This window comes from Struthio camelus, chromosome 14 (genome assembly GCF_040807025.1).
Source record: "Struthio camelus isolate bStrCam1 chromosome 14, bStrCam1.hap1, whole genome shotgun sequence".
NCBI classification, from domain to species: domain Eukaryota; kingdom Metazoa; phylum Chordata; class Aves; order Struthioniformes; family Struthionidae; genus Struthio; species Struthio camelus.
Genome location: NC_090955.1, coordinates 18,374,959 through 18,393,555, shown reverse-complemented (window position 1 = coordinate 18,393,555; position 18,597 = coordinate 18,374,959). Strand labels below are relative to the sequence as shown.

The 18,597-nt window shown below is 40.7% G+C and overlaps 2 long non-coding RNA genes across 2 annotated transcripts; both read left to right on the top strand.

Annotated features, from left to right (window-relative positions):
• The first annotated feature begins 801 nt into the window (after positions 1-801).
• Positions 802-5,428, top strand: LOC138060962 (uncharacterized). Its single transcript, XR_011134474.1, has 4 exons — positions 802-899; positions 1,455-1,578; positions 4,282-4,319; positions 5,315-5,428. It is a non-coding gene; the product is annotated as an uncharacterized lncRNA (long non-coding RNA).
• Positions 5,429-11,714: 6,286 nt separating this feature from the next.
• On the top strand, positions 11,715-18,312 carry LOC138060964 (uncharacterized). The gene is made up of 3 exons (XR_011134476.1): positions 11,715-11,797; positions 15,229-15,338; positions 16,461-18,312. It is a non-coding gene; the product is annotated as an uncharacterized lncRNA (long non-coding RNA).
• The last annotated feature ends 285 nt before the right edge of the window (positions 18,313-18,597 follow it).

The window sequence follows — 18,597 nt, the reverse complement described above, 5'->3', positions numbered from 1 at the left end:
CCTGGGTGGACAGACAGCACAGGAGTATGTGAAGTGTGTGATGTAGACATGGTGGTCTTTCTGACTTTTCTATATAAAAAGAAACCACATAGTAATGGTTAGAAAAAGCATTGGGAGCCTCTAGAGTGAATTTCCATGTGTAGGTCTGTGTATGTACGGTGGGAGTGCAGGAGAAGGGAAGACTTAGTACTGTCTAGTGGTCTCGTCTGTAGACTAGATCTGAAGAGCTGTGCATGTGATTGTAAGAAAATCTAAGTTCAGGCAATTGAACTGAATACAGTAACTGCTTTTTTATTTCGGTTTGAAAGGAGAGACCAGCATGCTAGGACAGCTCTTCAGCTGTGTAGGTGCAGCTTCCCTTTACGTGAATGCAAAAGTACAGCTTTAAACAAGTCTGGGCTCTGAGCATTTATGTTTTTTGCTGCATTTCACCTATAAATCTATACATTAAAATTATACTACTTTCCCAAAGCAAGGCAGTCCTTTCTGCCATATCTGCAAACAATTAGTCAAAAATGGTACTTATTTGAACTGTAATCGTCTTAATCTTCCTATGCTAGAAAATTCCCAAACTTTGAGCCAATATTGTGACAGTTAGTTTATTATTTGATAACATAGGCATTTTATATAACAACATTGCTCTGGATGTGGAGTGTTCTTTAATCAAGTGCAGGGCTGGAAACAAATCATGGATGTGTCAGTGTCATAAGTGATAGGAAGTCATCAACACTGATTTACTCTGTAGAAAGCACATAGTCAAGAAGTCTTTTTTTTTTTTTTCCTTCTAGAAACTGCCTAGAATGCCCATGCCACTACTCAGAGAAGCCTGCCCTCTTACTTGCTTTCTTCCCTTCTTTCCCTGTCTGAATGGAAGCATATTTCCATAGTGCCTGATTAAGGTAAGGTTTACATTTGCTTCTAGAATTACTAGAAACAGAGATGGTCCTTTAGGAAATATACATGTGAAGGTGATAGCTGTGTGTTAATTTTTGGTACAGGCCATGAAATAAATTTGGCATGGTTCTAAAATTAAGTACAAATATTGGACCAATTAGCTTATCTTCCACTATTTTTTCTTCCCTCGAATTTATTCTAACCTCCAAGCCGCTGAGGAGTTTTAGATAGATGCCATTTCTTGATTATGGCACTGATGAAGTCCATTTCTTGGCCAACCACAGCTATTCTCTGCCTAAAAGTGTTAAATCTGGCAAGACTGATGACCTGTTCTCCTGTAGAAAGTAGAAGCCTTGCATACCTCTGGCAAGAAGACTGCTCCAGCGTTTGTTGCTTGGGAAACAAAAAAACTGTGAAGACAGAATGCATAAAAATACTGTTTTAGATAACGTTTAGAGATTTATATTCCTCCAGATAACCTCCAGGCTTTCCAGATAAGGGGACATGAAACACAGTTCCTTTCTAAAGTTTGTGGAATCTGGTATGTTTTTGCATTGTAGACCTATAACCAGCCCAAAGGAGGAAGGTGCAGAAAGTGTTTTGCCTCAGCCAGGGAGCAATCTCCTGAGCTGTGAATGCACCAGGCAGTTACCAGCAAGGCCCGTCTTGTCTTTTCTCCAGCAGGTAGGCATGCTAACATTTGCTGGTTGGTATCTTCTTTTGACAGTTAAGAAAATGGGAAAGACTATGGCAAATACAGTTATCATTGCTATTTTGTATGGCAATCAAAATCAATTTAGTAGCACTGTTGCAGTTCAGTCCCACAGAAACAATACCTTCAGTCATTTGTGTCTCGGGTGTCCTTTTTTTCTCTGAGACTGGCTATCCACGCCAACAAATGGCAGGCCTTCTGTGTGAATGAAGTCCAGCTTTTAGTCAGTAACAGCTTTGTTTGCAAGTTGATTGAAACTGTTGTTGTAGGTTTGCTTTTCTTTAAAAAAAAAAAAAAGTAAGAATCTCCAATTAATGCACAGCATTGCTAATGGAAATTCTAACAATGGCATTTCAACACATACAGCACTCTCCTATAATGATATTTATATGGTGTGTGATATGCTTATGTCTGTCCGCCCACATGGAAGACCTGCCATTTGCTGGGAACGGCTTCCCTGAATTTAATTAACAACATGTCTCCAGGCTTTTGTTGCAGTGAGAGGTGCAGAAGCACCGAAGGTCACTCTCAGAGGAAAAAAAAGGAAACCAAGACGTAAGTGAATGATAGTATTGTTTCTACAGGACTGAACTGTGACAGCGCTACGGACTTGGTTTTGGTAGCCATACACAATAGGAATGATAACTGGATAACACGTGCAAAAAAAAAAAAAAGTGTGTAGGCATATCTTAAGCTTTTAGCTTATTTTTTAAGTTTTTTAGACATTCCTTCTATTAGGCCGTATATCTCACCCCCCTCCCCCCGCAAAAATCTCATAATTTTCCCTTTCTGCCATTATCATAGAGCATCTTAGGAGCCCTGATCTGTGTTTCTTAGTAGACACTGGAGTCTTCCAGCAAGGTTTATAGACTCTCAGTAGGCACTGAGCTAATTATGGTTATGTAGCTCGTGGTTTGGAACTGCCTTGTGCTTGGCTTAGAACTTCCATAAAAGATCACAACTTGCTGCAGAAAGCTCTCTGGATTATGCGCTAGGAACAGTGGCTAAGGTGTTGGAAATACCATTCCCCCAAATTCTTGTATCTAAAATGTTCTTGAACTTTGTCAGAAATGCTAAGGCTGTGACTGAACAAACTGGACTTACTCCTTGATCCAGCAAAGGTCTTTCATATGTGAGCTGGCCTGTAAGTATGTGAGCTATCCCACATGGTTTCAGGGGACCTATTCAGGGTGCACATTTGCTGAAGTGTTTTGTCAGACCAAGGCCTTAGGGCTAAAACAATTTAGCACACAAATGCTGAGAAGAGAACCACAAATTCAGTGCTAATTATTCTTTCTTGAAGGCTTCATGAATCAAATCATAGTGCTGTGACCAGCCGTACCAGGTTAGAAATCCTTAAATGCTGGAAACAAATGCTGAAGGTCCAAACAAGCGTCTTTGATCTGAACATTCTGGGCCTTTGGGATGTACACCATTTCTCTCTGAATTCTGTAACTCAGAGTTGCTCCGTTTCTGCAAATACCGAGCTTCGTTTGTATGGAGAAGGTGGGATCTGCACCTTGCTACCTCGGTGGTAAAAGTACTCTACTGACATGGAAGTATATTCATTTTCTGATTCTTTTTTGCAGATGTGGAAATTCCTGTTGATGAATTAATTTTTGGGATGGTTGACATTTTTTAAGACACACCACCCCAGACACATTCTGTAATAATTGACGACTGGCACACAGTAATTTATACTAATTCTGAAACTGATATTCTGCAGCTTTCACAGCAATATCTAAAAAAATTGTTCTCTGCCAAGATCCTTCATAAATTTCTATAACACGTTTATGTTCCAAATCTGCATTTAATTTAGATTTAGTAAGACATTTATAGTACTGCATATTCACTAAATACTAAGTAATTATTAAAACCTGTGGAGGATTAACAACTTTGTAATTCATACTGGAGATAACTGCAAAAGCTACTAACTTGCTTGTAGATATACCACCACCTCTGAGTTGAGCTGAGACTCTTAAACTAACACATTCCCAGTGAATGAAGGTGGGGACTGGTAAACTGTTCCGAGAAAGGGGCCCTACGCTGTGCAATTAGTTTGCCTTTATCTTGGACCTGGAGAACCAATGTCAAGCCTGAGGTCCAGTGAAATCAGTGCAAATTTTCACAATGAATTGTGGCGAACCAAGATTTCATAACCTAAATTTCCTCATTTTTCAAGGCATGTTGCGAGATTTGTTTTATTTTTAAAGGAAACAGCAAGTGGATCTTAGTAGCGCAGACAAGTACTATAGTACTGACATGCTTGTGGTTAATACTTATTTAGGAGACGTTCTTAAAACAAGTGTGTGTGCTTTCATAATTCAGTAACTAAGCAAAGATTGTCACCTGGCAGAATCCCTTTCAGTAAGTAGGGAAGGGGATGACAGTGACTCTGACAAAGCCTGTATAGTCTGAAATAGAGCCAGAAACTCTGGAGCACTCCCAAGATTTGCAGCAAAGATGAAGCAAAGGGAAAACCAGAAATTACATGAATTTGAGCTCACAAAGTGCTATCTTGTAGACAAGGGGCAGCTAGAGATATCAGATACTCTTGGGAGAGCAGATATTTTAACCTAGTGACTGAAAATATAATACATTTTGCTGGAATGTCTGTCATTTTTTTTTCTCTTACTTCATAACCAACTAACAAACCTGCTTTGTTTCTATCAAAGGGTGTTCAAAGGTCTAGGATTTCTATTTATACACTAAGGTAAGCAAAAGTATTATGGGTAGTACATATGGAACTGTCACGTAAGAGGTGCGTTCAGGGACTTGTGTCCATATGGGTGAACAGGAAAATAGTCCAGTATCTTCTGGCTTTCCCCAGCGGTGGTCGGGTCACAGCGGGGGAGTACTGGCTATGCCCAGGTGACATGCTGCTTGGCCGCAGGATAGCCCAGCCTGGTTCAGAGGCAAAGGCAGAACGTGGGATTTCTGTCTTGTAATAGGAAGATGAACGTGGCCTGGGCTCTTAGGCAGTGGGACTTCAGGGATTTCTATAGACCTTAATTGAAATGTTCATGACGATACTCATAACTGAGGGTCAGTGGGCATGTCTGTGGGGTCAGTGTTTAGTTTGTGGCTGGAATAGACATGTTATATGTTTATTTTTTAAGAATTTGTATGAAACATGAAAATGTTTACCTCACTGAATGGATTTCTTTAAACCACAAGTATTATTTAATAGGAAACCTGAAGTTAATTGTAAGTTTTTGCCTACTACAGTACCTATCCGCTGTTACCTCACAAAACCATCCTCCTGTCTTTTGAATGACTCTTGCCTCTGCCCTCCCTCACCCTGTTTCCTAAACGGCACTAAAAATCTCCAGCGGCTGCTGAGTTTTGGCTGCTCAGGGGCCCGTGCGGGACGGGTTATGGGATGAGCAGGTCGGCGGCGGAGGGGGCTCCCTGCTGGGAGTCCTGCCCGTGGCTGAGGCTGGCCGCCGCCGTCCTTCCGGCTGGGCAGCGGCGTGCGGCTGGCTCAGGTCCCACGCTTTCAGAGCAGTCGCAGTCCGCTGTTACGTCAGTGAGATAAACCTTTCAACTCTTCAACAGGCAAGTTACCTACAACCTAATCTACTTGATTCCTGTTTTAAGCAATCTTAAATACAATATAATAGACAAAACATTAGAAATATTAGACAAAATAACAGAGGAAAAACTTAAGTTTCCCTGTCAAAATATCTGTTTTCTTTGTTTATGCAGACCTGACAGCTTCTTTTAGTTTGTGGCATGAAAAATGAAGATTATTTCTTTCAGCAGTGAAGGTGGGATACGATTCTTCAGTAAATCAGATCGGTCCGGACATGCAGAACTCTGCCCCACAGCCTGATAACATCAGGCCATTTAATCTTGCAAAAATGCCTGCTAACAAGTCAGCAACAGGAAGCTGTTGAAATGTGGAAGAAAGAGTGATAGCATCATCTCTCACACTATTCATAAAATAACAGTAATTTTTTTAATGTGACCTAGGTACTAAGTAGCATTTTACTAGCCAAACTGAAAGAAAAGCCTTTGTTTAAAAAATGGAAAAAAGCACTTAAATCACTCATAAAATACTACCCAGGTTTGACAAGTTTATCTGGTAGTACCATTGAGATCCTCAACCATGGTGTTTCTGCAGTGAAAAAAGAGCATTTTATGTGAGGGTGGGTATATAATTATTTAAAGCATTAATAATAGTTCAACACGATACTCTCAGGCTGTCTGTTCTGAACTTTTAACCACTTCTGAGTATTTACTGAGTTACTAAAACGTCTGTCTTGCCTGTGAGTGCAAGTCATTATGCGTGAGCTAGATATATTTTTATAAGGTTGTAGCTTAGCCTGGATTAACAATAGACTCGAAGAATGTGATTTAATAGCGTTGTGCTCTAACCCCAGCCCGGAAAACCTGCCGGCTGCTCGCAGGGAGCTGGGCTGAGCTCCGCTCGGGTTTGGGCTGTGGCGCAGAGGGACACGGAGGGGCCAAAGCTTTGGACACAGTGGGACAACGCTCGCCTGAGCAAATGGGGAAAATTGGTAGGATTACTGAGCTGCGCGTCTGTCTCTGAAGGCAGGTTGGAACGGGATGGGCGATCTTTGGCCCATCTGCCCCCTCCTTAAAGATGTTGAAGTACTGTTACTTGTTACGATTCAGGGAAGCTGGTGTGATCTAGTGAATAACCTAATAGGAGCCAAGAGGCATCGATTCGCCTCCTAGCTCAGCCTCAGGTTTCTTGGATGAATTTATCTGGTTAATTCTTCTGTCCTGTACTTCATTGCAGCATCTGTAAAATTGCACCTCCCTTATTGTTATGGTTTTATGAGGTTATTGTGGTGTTGAGGATCATATCTGAACCCAAAAATAAAGGGAACAAAGCAAAGCCTGGGCATGGCTGTACTGGAGTAGGCTCAGCACCTCCGTGTGCAGGATGTCCTGCCACGTTCGTTGCAGTTGGTCCCAGCCTAGTGTGATCACACTCTCCTGAATGCTTAGTTTAAATGCTAAATAAACAATTAAAATACTAATGTTAGCAGATATGCAACTACTAGTAACAAAGCTGGTAACAGAGAACAGAATTTGGGGTAGAAGCCTGGCAAAGAAGGGAAAGGAAGCAGTGTCACTAACGGGATAGAACTGAAACGTACTGTCCTTGCGACCCACAGCACTCTCAGCCCTGCGAGTGAGACCTCTGCAGAGCCGTGCAGCAGGTCAGAGTAGGTTCTGCAAGGGGGCTGCAATATGAAGGTCAAAGGGTCAACGGGTGTTGAGTTTCCCTTTCTGTTTTGTAGTTAAGTTGGCACCCAAGACATAGATTTTTGTGTGCTATGAATTAGGGTTCCAAGTTGCATCCATTAAAAAAAATTGTGAGTATGCTTTCGTTTCAAACTATAGAGAATACTCTGATCAGTCATAACTAAGTACTGAGATACATTCCTAGGGCAGTAAATTGAAGTAATTCAACAGATTTATTGCAAGGAGTTTAGCTGGAGAACTAATATTAAAGGCATTATTTTCATTATCACATCTTTCTAGTCTGATAGAATTTATTCAGGCATTCTACTTTCATTATGGTCTGTGGTTTCTGAAATTTCGTTCTTGGATTTTCTGTCAACTATTCTTGAACCACCAAACAAGGGAAGGAAGGGTACAATGCAGGTACCTCTTACCCTGCTCTCCTCCCCTTAAAACAACAAAAAAAAAGCTATGCTGTTATGTAATATGCCAGAATCAGGAAGTCTCTAGTTTTGGAACAAACCAATTCAGCCAGTTAACAACAGATTTCTTTCATTGCTTTGGCATGTCAGTGATTATTCTAATGCCGAGCTCTGACGGAGACTGAATAATGACAGCAAGTACCCGCTGGAGGCAGTGACTGTCTGAAAACTGGCCCCAATTCATTACGCTTCGCAAGTGCAAAGGTCAAAAGCCCGAACCTCCATGATTGGGCACCTTACGCAAAGTGCACGTCCTGGGAGGAGTCGCTGACATCTTTGATTTTTCCCACACACAAACTGTTGGTACAAGATGTAATCTGGGAATGAAAGGGCAGTGGACAGGATGATTGGGGACAGCTGCTCCCCAGGGGCCTCCAACTGCAGAGTCCTGCAACACTAAGTACCCTTCGCTTTCCATGGCCTCGGGACAGGAGAGGTGTCAGGCTACAAAGAGGCACAGATGGAAGTGAATAGGATTAAGCAGTGCTGATTAAGCATAAGTATTTTTTCAGTAATGTTACGGCACTTAAAAAAAAAAAAAAAAAAAGAGGTGGGGATAAAAGAGTCAGAATGTGCCCTCGTGAACTTGTTCCACCGTTTAAGGATGACCAGGCCATGCCTGCATTGGGTCTCCCATTTTTGCATACTCATCCACCGCTGAACCATCCTTTGGCTCCAAGGAATATGAGCGTTGGAGCATGCCCTCTCTGCCCTGCCTTTTCTATTTTAATGGCTAAGAGAAAAAGATGTGGACTTTGATTCTGGTCCGTTATATGAATATCACATCTGACTGTACTGGATTTTGGATCAAGTCTATGTAGTGCAAAGAGCTTCTGCATTTTTTTTTAACTAAAGCACACTGCCATTTTTTCATTTCTTTTAAAGGTAGAATTAATTATAGCAGGTGTTCCTTGATTCCCTACTGGTTCTTCTTTGATGCTAAAAGCTATGGAATATGTATGGATAAATCCTGCTGCTCTCTAAGTGGGAAGACTCTTTATTTACCTCACCAATTCCCCCAATTCAATTTCCTTATCAAATCAGATATAATAGAGAAGGATGAAGAATGAAGAGTATTTTCTTGATTCCCTTCTGATGTAAAATGACGGCATTCTTTTTTTAATCGGTTTGACGCTAAAATAGCAGTTCTTAAATCTGAGGAGCTAGAAAGGTGAGGTTGAAAAAAACAAATGAAAACATCTATAACATTGTGATCAGAGATAAATAGAAGAGACTACTTCTGCTATGCAAAATAACTGAGCTGGTTTATGATGTTTTGTGTCACATAATGGACTTTGGCTCAGACCAACAGTTAATTGTAATTAATATAGAATGCACATTTTCTTTTGGCAAGCCTATGTTATTTTTCTCTCCTTTCATCAATGTTCTCAGAGCTAGTGAGGTTCAGCAGTGCTCTGGCTGTCTGGGCTGTCGGGAAAATCTGATATTGAAGTGATGCAATATAATGTAAAATTTCTATTGTTCGTGTTGATTTCCCCCATCCCCTTAAATAATCAGTTAAATCAGAATCAGCCAAAATGTCCTTTAATTTTCTTCTCAGTTTACAAAGGAAACAGTACCGGGAGGTCTTGTGCTCTTGCACCCATAACAACTGAAAGCAGTTAGCAACTCCTGGAGCAGGGTCCTGCACTGTAGTTGTCAGAGACCTGCATGTACAGATCACTCACATGCTACCAAATTCCTTCTGCTTCCATCAAAACGTTCCTTGCACTTCACCATATACTTAAAGGTCACATAAAGAAGGCTGAGCTAATCCAAAAGAGGAGAAATGTCCAAATCCATAAATTATACTGTAATCTGAGAAAACTCTTTCCAGGTTGTTTGTGTGCAAATTGCTCTTGTAAATGGCAGGAGCAGAACTGCCAAAATCGCCTTTACAATTACTGCTAACCCCCTACATATTTACATGTAGTCCTCATTTTTCAGTCCTTACTCGTTCTAATTGTATGATAAAAAGGAACCAGAGTGGTGGTGTTAATGAGGTACTTAAGCTTCTAGGATTTGCAAAAAATGAGTTGGATTTAACCAAGGGGTTTGGATTAGTTTCTCATATGAATGTGAAGTTTCTGTACGGGGATACATTGTTAGCCTATGACAGCAAAGCTCCGCTTAGCAATAGGATACTTCTAATTTAGTTGGAAAAAAACCCACTGTAGACATGGATGCTGCCGTGCTAGTTTGTCTCAGCCACTGCAATACTGGGGAGCTATTCCTGGGACCTTTCCTTGGCCTCTTTTCTAACATTATCAACTTTCTAACATTGCCCACAATCGATGATGATTTTTTGGGATGAAATACGTACTTAATAGGAATTAGATTATGACTAATAATCTAATCATATTAATTGAGATCCTGCATTCCCAAGTAAATAGGCCTCAACCAGCAATGGCTGCTATTCTAGTCTCTCTGGTGTGAGGCTAGGAGAGCCACCCAGGAGCACACTTGGTGTCATCAGGGATGCAGGGTGGATAGGAAGCACTGGTTTCTTTGCTCCTTTTGCTAGCTCCTTTCTGATCGTTGCTTAGTTTATCTGCCTTGTGGTTGGAGAACATGGGACTGACTTACTGCTTTCAAAATACAGGGTTTTTTTTTAGTTTTGTGTTGACAGTGAAAGTATAATTTTGTATTCATGTAATCAGGTAATCAACCTTTTTTCTTTTGGCCTACATAGAAACAGCTGCTGAAGTACAGCTGCTTTATTTTAACCGAGCAAATACAGGTTCATTTGTATCCTAAAATTTCGCTGCTTGTGCCATGAATTTTGTTGGCTCTCTGTAAAGAATGACAATAGTATGAATCTCCTGCTTTTATTTGGGATCCTAACATGGGTGACATTTCATTATACTCATTACACAGTAATACTATGGTTGTCAAATAAAATGCCTACACAGAGAGAAAGCGTGTTGATCCGTAGGGAGTGTCAACATGTAATAAAAGAAACTTTCAAGAGTAGGAGAAGAGCACTGTTTTCCTGAACCCAAATATTGCACTTACTGGTATGTAATAGTGACTGGTCCAGTTCCTGCATTGCGTATGAAGTTGAAGTGCCTGGAGCATTGCTTAAGCCCTGTACAGAGCAGAGCATTCACCATGAATCTGTTCAATCACCGCAGAATTTTTTTTCTTCTTTCAGTAGTCATTCTGCTTTGTTGGGTGTTAGGAAGCAACAGTTTACTCCTGTAATACTGAAAAACAAGCACACTTGTAACAAAAAATCTGAGGTGGCGTAATTATCATCAAAGTCCTTGGTATCTGGCTTTGCTGCATTCCAGTTGGAGGGAAGCAGAAATGGGGAGTTTTGTTTAAAATACATGTCATGTATGTAGCATGAAGGGAACATGCCTGAACAGAAACTCAGAGCAAACAACTCTCGCACAGATCTTCTGAGGAGGCTGGGTGGTAGTTTCACGTTTAAAGTGGGTAACTTTGAGCCGTTCTCTTAAGTAAACATGACAAAACGTATTGAAGCATCAAGATTATAGACCAAAGACTATTGCAAACACAGGGGCAGTTATTTTTAAAATACTCTAAATTTGGAGGCAGGACCTCTGCCTCCAAGTAGTCTGTTGTCCAAAGTAACTCTTCATCTACACAGAATTTCCAAATGATTGTGATAGCAAAGCCACAGGCAAAATGCAAGACCTTCCAAGACCTGCCAAGTGAAAATTGGCACTCAAGTACATTCCTTGTTGTATAATGGAATGATCTCTAATTTTTAGTTAAACTAGCATGAGTTCTTAGTTTGATTCTTTTATTCGTTAATATATTCAGTCCACTCAGAATCCCTGAATTACTATGCTATTCCCCAGGATTTAGTGGCCACTCCGCTTAGGAAAAAAAAAACAGTTGGATTATGTGATGAGATTTCCATCTGGAATTGTGATTATTTTGTCTTTATTCTAATAGGCCCAAAGATATTTTTTCCCTTACTTTAGAAGGGAAAGACCAGCAATTTCCATACGTCTAACTCTTTAAGTATCTTTCACTTTACCTCCATTGAAAATGCTGTTGCCCTAATCAAGCAGATGAGTTTAATGTAGGCTGGATTTTGAAATACGACAATCCGATCATTGAATCCAAGCGGATGAGCAAGTGGATAAGCTGAGTAGAGTAATTTAGTATGATCAGTAGGGTGATTATTTTCATATGATATGATATAATGCTTATTTATTTGTTTATAGACAATGTAAGATAATTCAGTCGTGTCATCTGCTACTTGAGCTATATAAAAATACTTCTTTTATTTATATAGCTATATGTGGTGGACACATAATATACTTTGCCCTAGAGGAAGGAAACTTCCCTCTGTATCTTAATTTGCTGTGAAGCATTATACTGTTCATTAGCTTGTTTAATTTTAATTTGTTTAATTTGTTTAGAAAACAAATCTTCCTAATCAGACGGACAGGTGAGGAACTGTTTAGAATATAATACTGCAACAACCGCAGTTACTCCCCTTGTGGATACGGTAAGCTTTGTGGTTAAAGAGACATACCTATGTTAAGCATAATTAAAACCATGCAGTCAAACAATTCAGCACACCTGGAAAACAATGCCTAGTACTGGCATTCAGGAAAATATCATATCATGTATCTACATGGGCTTTCCAAATTTTGGCTTCTACTTCCTAACAGAGTACTGTAGCCAGATCTCTGTGTTGTGGAGGTAAAATTGGCAAGTTTCAAACAGGTCCAAGATGTGAGTAAGGTTTCCGAAGTTTGAGGACTTTCCTATACCGCCTCCAAACCTTTTAAAGTTGAAAGCTTTTGTTGCACAAATATTTTTATAACGTGTCAACAATTATAAAGGTAAAACTCAACATGAAGAGCCTTTCTCATAACAGTATAATTCTACTGCATCATTACTTAGATGGAGTTTTCAGATGAAGCCAGATAAAAATGGTCTCCATCAGCTTTTTGGTGATTGATGTCAGTGCATCAGATTTCTGTTTGAACTTCAAAATCTGCCATGGCTGTGAATCTTTTGCTAAATGTTAAGACTTCTTCAGATTCTGGTTGAAAACGTTGCCCCCATGCGCAGGGTGTGCCCTGACCTGGATGCTGCACGCTGCGCTGTGTCGCTGCACGCCTCAGGTGCTAGAGGGAGCGTTTGCAGGTGTTCAGAAGTGGTATGAAGCAGAGTGTTCCCGTATCCTGTCCTTTGGGATTATGTTAGTGAAGAACAAGGAGGTTTGATTTAGCTATTTTGGTAGCTTTAACCTCGATCTGCAAACAAACAGGATGATTTGTTTGGGACAAGTGTTTGTTTATTAAGAGGCCTCTGAGTAACGCGTATGCCCAGAGTACCATCAGCTTGGATAGTCACTGTTTAGCGGTGCCCAAAATGCCCAGCTGAAGCCAGAAAACTAGGATGACTCTTCTTGTGCCCGTTCTGTCCTTGAGGTGCACACAGTGCCAGTTGTCAGGGGTGACTGATGGTGGTCACAGGACTGCTATTAGTGAAACTGAAGCCAAGCACTCATTTCAGCTAAATATAAAGCATATTCAACTGCTGCTCTGCAGAAGTAGTCTTACATCCTGATGTAATAGAGACTTTATTGCCTGAATATATAGGGAAAAAATATGTTAGAAAGTGCAATATTTTATTCAATAGCATTAATACAGGAAAAACTTACTCCCTTTTTTGGGCAGAAAAATGTCTTTCTCTCCTGCTAGCAGTTTACTCTACATTCTTCATGGAATCAGACCAGCACCACTGAAATGTTATTTGTAGCCAACGTAGACGTAAAACTGCATCTAGGTCATGCCATAAACTAGAGGAAAAGGTAACAGAGAAAACTTTCCAATATTAAGTAATTCAGCATGCTAAACACAGGAGATGATAGTCAAACAGAGAGAAAAAAAAATAGCATCTCCTAAACCACCACCACCTAAGGCGGCCCCTATGGAGCCTTCTTTGGACCGAAGTAATGAAATACGAGTTGACAAAGTTTCCTAAAGGTGAATTGTAACACATCAGTTATCAGGAATCTGGCATTATTTCTCAAAAAGGGCTTTTACTTTGCAGGTGGGTCCCAGGCATTTCTCTGTAGGTCACGGTGGAGGTTATGTTTCAGGTCAGCAGCCTAATGAGGAGATGCCCTGCCAGGCAAAGGAATTCCATATGGTGTTTCTTCCCTACTTAACACATTATGAAAACTAGAAGAAACATCATTTGGAACAGTCTTGGACTGTTGAGAGTTCATGGGGTAACCGGGAGTAAATGTACGATGCAGTTTGTGAACAAATGCTAGCAAAATTAGTTTTGTACCAAGCAATATTGTTTTTCTGCTATTTTAACAGATTCTGACAGTTATTGTTTAGCATACCTTGGCAGCATTTAAAAAGATTTGTTCTCTAAACAAGACCCCACTTAATTGTTTACCAGCATCTCCTTTCTCTTTAGTATAAGTACAGGCAGCTCCCACATTTGTTCTGCCAAAGCAAGAAGCCATTGAAAATAAGTATGATGGGTTTGTTGGCCTCCCAGATATTTCCAGGGAAATCAGTCACCCACACGCACGCTGGAAATTAGTTGCTCTGTATATATTGTGATCAAAGGGCTATAAATCTGGTGCACAGGTGCTGCACATTGGGAGCAAAGGAAGAACTACCTAAAGTTTGAAAGTGAGAAGAAACCACACGAGTGAGTCAGGGATATATTTTTGAGACTGCCTTGAGTTCAATTAGCAAATGTTTGGCAAAAACATTAATGTCCAGAAAACTCCTGGCATAAAAATTTAGGCAGAAGTTTGTCAAAGCGTTTTTGGGCTCGTTCTTTTCTGTCTGTCTGTGAGCCCGTTTCTCTCACTTTCTATTTTTGAGCAGGGGTTGAGAGGTTGTAGAAAGGATAGACTCCAGATGTCAGTAAAAAGAAGAAAAAAAATCAGAACTGATCCCACCAGAGAATGTTCTGAATCAATGGACTCTATATTCCAACAGCCTGTGAACCTCAGCTCTCTTTAACAAAGGCATTATCTGTGCCAGGAGCGATTCTGCTTTCTGACTGTATTTGTACTGCAACCTTATTCATATTCAGAGGAAGTGCCCTAGGTCGGTGAATGTTCAGCGAGGTAACCCCAAGGTCAGGTTTAATTGCTCTAAAAGGTGGCACATGGCAATGAATGAGCTCTAATGATTTAGATAGTATCTATTTCACATCAAGAAGTTTCCACTCTGAAGAGACCTGATCGAAAGTAATCTGAAAATGAGTGAAAATAAAAACCATGCCCACAATGACCTAAATACCTATTTCCTTGAATTTTATGCCCTAAATAACCTAATTCCTGGGAAGTTTAATTTTTCCCTTCTGTTAAATATACAACTGCCTGGGAGAAATGATTGGTCATAATCGTGCTCTATAAGGCTGCAACTGTTAAAATATTGTCGTTCTACCTAAGAATTTTCGAAGTCCAATATAGAGGAAGGAAGTGAATCTCACGAGGCCATTAGAGCAATGCATGGCCCATGGGAATGCTACTCACGCAGTATTGCATTCACATTAATTGTATATATCTATATATGTATATCTGTAGCTATAGATATATATGTGTATAAAAATATATACGCACACACTACAAACATATAAAGGTATGAGACCTAGTAACTTTTGGTTCATCTCCTTCAACTTTCACATAAATAAATAAGGATTTACATTTACAGAGAAGGGTGTTGTTCTTCCTCAGCCTCACTTAAACAGGAAGCGTGGAAAAACTAAGGAGAAGCCAAAGTGCCTATGCAGATGGCGCCAATGTGTTAGGCTGTGGAGATATCGGAATTGGCTTCCTTAAGAAGCAAAGGGCTTGTGTCCATTTGTCTCTGAGACATTGTCATCTCTCCAGGCACATCTTACATTTGTGCTTTATGTTCTCTCCTTGTCTCCCCATCTTCACTTTTTTAGGCAAAAAACAGATCACACAAACTATGTAATTGGGAGAGGGCTATCGTATGTCCACAGCCAGATGGGAAATGTTTTTGAAGGGATGCTGAAGACTTTGCAGATGTGTTCAGGTAATCCTAGCAAGTTGGGTATCTTTGACCCAGACATGTGGTAGCAGGGTCAGAAGAGCTGCATTTTTGCCCAGTGCTTTATTGCACATGTTGCAGACCAGCCCTTAGGAAGCCGAGGGTTTGCACAGTTGTCATGCTCTATACGTTTGATCAGGCATTTTCAGGTAAATGTGTGGCATGTGCACTATTTGCCTGGGCCGCCGCCATGCGTGCAGTCTGATCCTTTTGCGAAGCGTTGGGCCTGCTACGTTACTCTGTTGTGCCTGCCATTCTGTCGGGAAGTCCCAGGCAGAAACATGTTAACTCTCTAGTCAAGATCATGCAAACCTACATCCATAACTGAAGAGGCTGTGGTATTCGGTTTGCTAGCAATTAACATATTGAAGTATTTGTTTTGAAAAGCTAGTGATTTCTTTATGACCTTGAGCCATCAAAGACTAAGTATGCAATTAGTTTTAGCTGCAGTGAGGCATTTGAAGTCAAGCATGTGTTTTAGTGCTTTGATAAATCAGGGAATAGCAGAAACAAATTTGAAAACAAAAAATATACATAGAATTGGACGAAAAAGCGTTTCAGCTTTGCAATCAGACATTTTTACAGAATACTCATATTTCGCAGCTCTTTTGCCTGACGATAATATTGTGTACTGCAGTGATGTGCTTGCCTGTGTGTGAATAAAGCTAAATAAGTGAGCGCTCTGCCATACTGCAATGCTTACAGAGTTAAGGTTACATTAATCCCATGTTGTGCTCAGCCCAAAAGGAGAGCGATGTAATTCAGCCTACAGGGAGCTGAACAGCTTTGAAGCATATACCAAATCTGTGTCAGCTTGGGTTATGAAAGGAATTGTATCTATTTAAAATTTTAATATAAATTTTAGTGCAGGAAAATTGAAGTTTAATTACCGTTACTAAGCACCTTTATTCAGGTTTGAGCTAAGCAAAAGAGCTCCCATCAACCCCAGACCAACTTCATTTATTCAGTGGTAGTTAATAACGTTCTTACAGTCTTCTGTCATATTGCATTTTTACATTAGTTGCTATTTCTTCTCTTCTACTGTTTATGTGCATAAACAGTATCGGTAGGGGAAGAACATTGTGGTAATATTGCTTATTTCTTTAGGGTGTTCCTGATACAAAAGCACAAGAGGTCTCCTGGGAAGCCCCTTCGTGCCCTGGCCCGGGCTGGTGCCTGCGATGCCCACGAGGACAGGCAGTGGCTAGGTGGCTGCTTCTGCTTCGGGCCACACCATTAGGGAGAAAATGCACCTGAGCCCATGAGTGGGAAGAAGTGATCTTTTCCTGACCAAAAAAATTATGGAAATTTAGGGGAGGCTTCCTTTTTGTCTGTGTAAAATTGCACTTCTGTGACTGGATGTCTCTTCTTTGGTCTGGGGACCAGGAGTCCCTGGACGTGGAGGACCATGGCTGATGTGTGTGTGTGTGGGGGGGGGGGGGGGGGGGGGGGCGAAAACCTGGGACAGAAGCGAGTGGAGAATGGAGCCATCCAATCACCTGTCTATTCTAAAATGCTTCTTTCTTCCTTTTCTCTCTCTTTTACCATCTAGGCACCTTGTTGCAAAGCATGGATATTTTAAACTCTAATTTGCCTTTGTTGAGCTATTGATCCTGATTGTGCCTGAGATTTGGGAGTTTCCCAAATACAATAAGTGTGTTTACATGCAGTAGTCAGAGAGGAAATTGCATGTGAAAGGACTCAATGAGGAGATGGTATTTTGTTGCAATTATACATAAGCCTTGTGTTTACATGGGGTTTTTAAGGAGAATTCAAAGCATATCTCCTTTTTGTGATGCATCAACAAGCATATCAAATGATTGTTCAAAAAAGCTTGCGTTTTTTGCAAAAATAGAAACCAAATGGCTGGGTAATTTCCAGCACAAAAAAATTGCTATAGCAATTCCATGGTCTATTTAAAACTCCTTTATAAAACCTTTTAAATAATAAAACTCTACACTCCCAATTAAAAAACCTACCGGCTCTGTTGGGTTCATATTTCTAAACATTATACATTGTAGGGCCATTATATGAAATGCATATTTTTTTTTTCCTCCAAAGATCATATGTTCCACTCTTTCTTTTTTGCAGTTATTCATATGGCCTGTTCATTTCACTTATGTTGTTACGGTCCCACAGAGCAATCTACAGCTTTTTTTGCAGGCCCCCATCTTAGACACAGTTTTGAAAGTGATTTTCTCTGAAGCAATTTGCTTTCACAGCACTTGAGATTGAGTGTTTTGAAGACGCTGGGATGCATGAGCCAGCTCACCAGCCCTCGCTCTGGCTGGCGTTTCCCATGGAGCTTCCCACTCGGCACGATCCTCTTGCTGAAAACCTTTCGTCTCACCTGCTTGCACTGTGTGCAACGAGCTCTCACTGCATGTAGTGGCATCATTCACAGAAACAACTGTCCAGTATGCAGCTGGTGAGGAGCAAAAAAGGAACAAAGGTTGTAAACCCTCAGCTAACCAGGAAGGAGCTGCTTCAGGAAAGGTTGGCTATGGAGTGGAGGCCAATGCCAAAGTCGTTCAGGGGAAATCTTTTGCTTTACGTGTTTTTATCATGGAGAAACACAAGATTCAGCACCCCTGGGATCCTGCAGCACTGCGGCAGTTTACCTTGATTGTCTCCTCTGGAAATGTCATCTGGCCAGCATGAAACTGAAGCTTGTATATACAGTCCTAGCCAAGAGCTCTGAAAATGTAGTTGTTTCCTGTCACACACATGCAGAGAGCGTGGTGCATGGAGCTCGTGTTTGTCTGTGAGCAATGTAATGCATGAATATCTTTTAATTAGAATCTTCTTTGTCATATTAACTGTTTTTTGGCGGCCACTCCAGATTTTCTTTCAAGTGTCACACTTGTACCTAGGTTAGTCACGGGATATGTTTAAAGGACATGTCTAACTCTTGGGTTCATGTTACAGAGGCCCCTTAAAACATGATTCTCTTTTTCCTCAACAGAAAGGTCTGGTAATTTAGCTTCAAAACAAACAAGTTAAACACATTACAAACTAAAACCATGATCTTTGCACTCCCATTACAGCAGTAGACCAGCTAACATCATTCATAAACACACAGATTGGCTAATTCTCCTGTACTGTAAACAGGATACATCGCATTGCAGAATGGCATGGCACCTCTGCTTTTGAATAAGCACAGTTCAGCAGGCCAGTATTGGGGTGGGAGGGGGGGTGTATACTCACTGAAAGTAAACAGATGGGATTAGACACAGTTTAATCA